Source organism: Sorghum bicolor, chromosome 2 (genome assembly GCF_000003195.3).
Source record: "Sorghum bicolor cultivar BTx623 chromosome 2, Sorghum_bicolor_NCBIv3, whole genome shotgun sequence".
Classification (NCBI taxonomy): domain Eukaryota; kingdom Viridiplantae; phylum Streptophyta; class Magnoliopsida; order Poales; family Poaceae; genus Sorghum; species Sorghum bicolor.
In genome coordinates, this window is record NC_012871.2 from 66,404,419 (window position 1) to 66,411,176 (window position 6,758).

The following is a 6,758-nucleotide window of genomic DNA, read 5'->3' on the forward strand; positions in this document are numbered from 1 at the left end:
TAAAATTATTGAAAAACTATGTAAGATCTACAGGAGAGGTTAAATGGTTTAGCAACATTATGCATTGAGAAGCGATATTTGGATGAGATCGATATTAATACCATCATCAATGAATTTGCATCCAGAAATGTTAGAAGAAACTTTTAAGGTATTTATACATTTTTGAATTATTGTATATGAATACATATGTATAAATATTTACAACAATTATTGTATGTGTAAAGGTCCCCGAATTTTTGTATTTCGCTACTGTAGTCCTTATATGCACCCGTGGGTAAGATTTGACACCCACATCTGACCATCGTCCATTTTGGACCTGGAACCAACTAAGACTCTTCGATCAACTAATATCTCTACAAACAAATAAACATAAAAATGAGACCTTATAAGATTAAAACAACTCCAAGCTAGGTGGTAGAAGATAGACCCGTTTTAAACAAATAATCCAAATATTACTAGAAAAGTCTAAACCCGTTTCATGTTTTTTTGAGTTAAACCAAAGTTTAGGATTTTTAACTGTATATTTTCTAGAAAAATATTTGGATTATTTGTTTGAAAAACATCTGGATTATTTGTTTAAAAATATTTGCATTTTTTTAAAAAAAAATGTACGTCTATTAGACCCCCTAAACTATCACCGTAGTCTTCCCCACGCGGCTGATGTGACCTCACGTAGACTAAAATCATCACAAAACAATCGTCAAAACCAGCTAGGAGTGTTTTTTGTCCGATATTAAAGATTAGGTAATAAGAAGGAAAATTAATTAAACGATGTCGATACGTGCAGCAAAACTGGTGTTAGTTAAAGTTTCGGGCCGGGCCACCAAAATTAAAACGCCGTAGTGTCGGGTTCGGCCAATTCCGGCCCTCGATTAAGTTAGTCCTCAGGCCCACTTCACTCACAAAACTTGTATAGAGGCCCTCGATTAATGAGTGAGTACAAGCGAGAGCAATCAGTTTGACCAAAATCAAAATGTAGCCTTTTGTGATCAAACAAAGAATAACTCCACATATTTGCCCAGGCTAATTACTAGCCGCCGCATGGATCCATCGATTGACCAAACGCCGCTTTAGTTTGAAAATGTGCATGTGAACCGGTCGAGATTCGAGGCAGCCCCAGGAACAATAATACGCACGAAGCTGCTCATCGTGGCCGCAGGGGATTAGAATTCTGAAGGATCACGTATGCACTCGACCCTAATATCCAGCACGAAAATGGTTCGCTTTTGCGTTTTGCCGGACCAAAAGCACGTCGGTGATCCTCATCCTCCTCTCTGCTCTACACAGCTCGCGGTTAACTTTCCAATCGGTGTTTCGATCGTTCTGCCTCTGGATAATTCACCTACCAAAATGGGGGTTTGCTTTTTTACAGCAAAAAGAGAAAGTAGACCCCAACTTGTGGAACGATATATGTGCCATGGGTAACACGCATGGCTGCACTAGCAAAGGCACTTATCCCAGGACCCGACGTGTTTGCAACTTTAGTTAACCATCGACAGCGGCCTAGTAGCATCTGAAGAAACTTCAGGAGATCACGCTGCTTATAAGTCCTTGATGAAAACCTGGCCAATCTCCAGGCCTGCCATATGTGTAATGTGTTACATTATTACATGCATGTGCATGTCTAACACTACAGATGGCATGCGCCTTTCACGGATCAGCTAGCTAGCGCCACTGCAGAGATGCAGACGCTACTAGTAGTTCAGAGTGACGCATCCATGCAGCCGCGGGGTGGGGAGACCGTACGTGGTTTCACGCTGGGACGATTCGTGTCTTGGCGCGATCGATGACCAACTTTTCGGTGTCGCATGAGATAAACGGATAGACTGCGCCCACCGCCTGCTAGCGAGATCCACAAAGTTAATCACGCAGCCACACAGATCGATCGTCTACTCCTAGAAAAGTAGTCTCGCCCAGCTTATCGGAAAGAAATGAAGGAATCAGAGGCAGGCAAGGATCATGTACTACATAGCACGCGTCTGCACCGTACGTGTCAGGGGTCTCGACTCAAGGATGATTCACATATTGGCCTGACCAGTGACCAGAGTCGTCGTCCATTGACAATAGGATTGCGCTTTGCTCATCCCCACTCCATTTTAGGATTAACTTTTACTTTTTTACAGGTGGCGCCGCGGCGGTGCCCTGCCTTTTGTATAATTGATACAAGAGCCACCTGTTTACACCAAAGTCAATACATGCTTTATATATATTCCAGATTTATCCACCTCGGTCGAATTTAGAAATGTTTAAAATGCTTCCGTCTAAAAAAACGAAAAACTTTCTACTAAGGGTATGTTTGGCAGGGTTTGTGGCTCCTCTAAAAATAAGTGGCTTTTCTAATAAGGAGTCCAAGCCCTAGTCTTCTGATAAATATTCGACAAAACTACTACGATTTTTCTAGGATGGACGAAAATTTTAAAATGGCTATAGTACCCCCTGCTTATTATTTAACTTGACTATACACATGACAAATTAAAAATGCAGCTAATTGACAATCTTGCATCAAACTAGGTTAAATTAGACACTGATTTTTTTTTCTCATTTTTACATGTTCGATCCTACTTGTGCGTGGGTTTTTTTTTCCCAACAATATTTTGTATTTTTCCAGGTTCTAAAATCGACATGCGTCACTATGATGATGTGGACCATTTTATTTTATTTGTATGCAATTCGTGAAGGTCAATGTTAAAACGTCGCTACATACAAGCTGATGGGCTTCATGTGTTTTTATTCTTTTCCATTCATATTTTTTTTATTTTTTCCTTCACACCAAATATAGTGGTTCTATTATTTTCCGCTCACGTGCGTTCGGTTCCTACTTGGCTGAGTTTTTTTATATAATTTCTCTTTGCACCAAACAGTATATGATAGCAGGCCTATTGTTTTTGAGCAAACTATAGAGTATGACGAATTTAAACTCACAGCTTGTGATGGTCGGAGTTAACCGTCACGAGTTAGCGGGATAGGTATCTATTATTGTTGCAGCTCCATGACGAAACAATATATGACCATCACATATTGTGCACTGCCAATGATGTCCATAAATCCGTCAACAAGAATCCGTCATGGATTAAGAAGTTTGTTGTAGGGGGTATATGATATTGAATTTATAGTGTTTATTTATTATTATTATTATTATTATTATTATTATTATTATTATTATTATTATTATTATTATTATTATTATATATCCTAACCTTTCAAAATAATGGTAAAAGTTTATGATATATTTTCCAACATAAACTATGGTGGTTGCTATCCCCTCATAAAATTTGAAATTAAAAATCAACTAGAATGTGCAGAAACAAAAAAGATAAATCTGGTTGTGAGGTATATATGGACCAAAATTAGGAGGTTATCTGGACTAGACCATACTTGATGATAGTATTTATTTGGAGTTTTTCCTTTTTCTTAATTACTGGCCGGCTGTTCTGAGAGCGATCAAGTTTAAAAGGAATATAATCTCAAAATGTTTTGTCAAAAAATATAGGAGAGGGGGTCGAGATCCAAACTCTATATCCTTTATATTTAGGATGGAGTGAGTACCTCTATGACTCGAGTATGCACGGCATGCCGTCCGGATAGAATAGAACATGATTTGTTTGCCGAAGCTCGAGAAGGATAGCAAACGATTTGTTATTGGTGCTGATGTACGCATGCATGGCTTGGTACGAGCGAGTAGGGAAAACTTTTAAGTGCATGTGCATGGCAGACTTGGCGCAGGATGTTACGTTACGTGAGTGGATACGCAAAATGGCCATTCGGGATGGACGTTACTCCTACTTTTGAAGGATATTTAGACCAAACCCAGAAAGTTATGAGGTTGCATGCGTATTTGTGTGGCGCCACAGTTAGCATGACTCCGAAACGGAGGAGGCTACCTCGGACAGCTTTCGTAAAAAGGAGCAGGACCATAGTAAATTACTCCCTCTATACTAAAAAAGGAAGCCATTTTAGATAAGATTTGGTTCAAACATTTTGAAAATAAAAATCATGAATAATTTTTATGTTGTTGAGTTTAAAAATGAAAAGAGTATATGAATAAATTGTCTTAAAAAATACTTCCATAATAATGTGTATATATCACTTTTTGATAAATATTTTTATGAGAACAAGAAGTTAAAATTGTGCTTTGTAGACCGTGTCTCTATCCAAAACGAATTTCTTTTCAAATACGGAGAGAGTAACTACTGTATATATTTTGACGAGGGAAAACGTATCAATATATTGTTCTAATTTTGTCATGTCTTTTTTTGTCCTTATACAAGCCCAATCATATTGTTCATTTTTCATTTTGCTCAACGAATTGGGACGTCCTAGAATGGCGAGGCCAACCAGAGTAGTCCAGAGACGCTGCATGCTCGGACAGGATGCCTTTTTTTTCGAGACCGTGCCTCGGGCATGTATTTCATAGAGAAAGTAGAGAAACATTACAAGTCACCCCATCGATGGTAAGTGCCGAGATTATCAAAGAGGAAGAGGACAAGAACACCAAAAAGAAACCGAAAGAAGCTGAAAATTACAGCGAAAAATGCAACCTACAAACAAAGGCCAGCTAGGCTACAAACTCCCTAGCCACCCAACAGTGCACTCGGCGGCTCGGCTAGAAGCGTGTTAGGCCTTGTTTAGTTCCAAAAAATTTTGAGAAATCGACACTGTAACGTTTTCGTCTGTTTGTGGTAAATATTGTTCAATCATGGACTAACTAGGCTTAAAAGATTCGTCTCGTCAATTCCGACTAAACTGTGTAATTAGTTTTTATTTTCGTCTATATTTAATACTCCATGCATACGTCTAAAGATTCGATGTGATGGAGAATCTGAAAAATTTTGTAAAATTTTTTAGAAACTAAACAAGGCCTTAACCTCCGGGATGAAGTTGTCGAAGAACGCGTTGTCAACGAACAAGACCCCTCATGTTTGGACTCTGAAATATGGACTCAAACTTTTGCATAGCTGTAGAGTCGATGGGTTGTGCTGAAACCACGAGCCCCAACTTGGCCATAGGAACCTGCTATGCTTGAAGAGTTGAGTTGGCCGAATGGCCGCCCAAGGTTTAGCAGCTAAGCGTGTACTCCTGCTGGGTGCACTGACACCAGGTCGGGCCCGAGGCACCTTGAAGGTGGATCTTTCCTGAAGCACATGAGTTTAGAGAGGCAGACAGGCTCTTTAGGATCAAGCGTGGAATGTCAGCGACAGAATGTTGTTCAACATTCACGACTCCTTGTCTGAGACGGGCTACCATAAAAACCGTCTCTAAAATAACATCCGTCTCAGAGATATGTTCTGTTAGCGACGGGTAACAAAAGACTCATCCCTGATGTACTTTAAGACACCGACGGGTACGTAGACCAACCGTCTCTGAAATATATAAGACGGATCTATATATCGACCGTCTCAAATGTTAGTTATCACAGACGGATATACTGTGGACTACTAAATCAGCAACGGTGTATTATTTCAATCGTCGTAAAACTTTTTTCTGTGTCGGGTCGTAATAGGCGTCTCTGAAGCACTCGTCATCTTTGTACTGCTCTATACTAGTGTATGTGAGCATAGTTCTCAACGGTGAAGCGTACGGTGATCGAGTCGGTGACTTCCTTAAAAGATTGCAGCCCATGACCCAGCATTCCAGCAACAAATTGAATCATCTCAGCAAAGTGATATGGCACCATGTCTTGGCTAATTCGTTCTTAATTGGATCAGGACATTATATAGTAGATCCGCATACCCCTCCTGCTCAACAAGTTGCCATATATATTCCCCTAGAAAAAAAGACAAAGCATGTCGTTCGATTCTCTATACACGCAGCACGCTTGCACGTATTAATATTACCGTCAACTAGATCAAGATCATCTATAAGAACGACCGCTGAAGTCAAAACAAGCTAGAGAATAGGGGTAAAAACATGTCATTCAGTTGGACGTATATCAAGTTAATTCGCTTTTTCACACTACGCTTGTACATAAAACGGGGAACCGTTATGCTGGATTTGATTTTATTAATTAGACTCAACCCATTTTTAATTCAATTCCATTTTTTTGAAGCAGAAATATCTCTGCTTGTATTGAAAGTAAATTTTTTTGAGACCCAGTACAGACGCAAACACTCAATCATATACACATATGTACACATATCCTATCACTATAATCACCTCCGAAGAATTAAATTGGACTGGCAAATTTTAAAGTCAACATAGACGTCTCGCTATATCGACGGACACGTCATCTACCACCAAAAGAATAACGCGTCTTTAAATCATTGAATAAACCTAGAAAAATACAAGCACACATGTCTAAGTCAAGGATTTAAATCCAGGTGAGTAGCTAGGTTTTCCACCATAATATAAACTCAGCCAGCTGAGCGATGTTTCGTATTTTGGTTGATTTTCTTATGATTTTGAACCTCGACGTAAAGCAAATTTGTTCACAATACATCACAGCTAGCTGGGGATACCAGCGCACGTGAAAGGTTCAGTATTTGATTCAATTTAATTAAATAATTTGTGAAGTTTAATTTGATGAAATAACAAGTGTATTAAAGGTTGATTTAACTTAAAGAAGCGCCGCGTGCCGAGCCGTGGCACGGCGTGAGTAACCTCCGGCTGGAAAGCCTCGATTGATCCATAGCACTTGTTTGCGCGGGCTGCGACGTGCCGTGGGTCGTGGCCGCGCGGCATCGCGCCGGCCGCATGCATGTGTTGTCAAAACATGCATGGTGCGCGCGGCCTGGTGCGTTGTCCATATATAGACACAACCG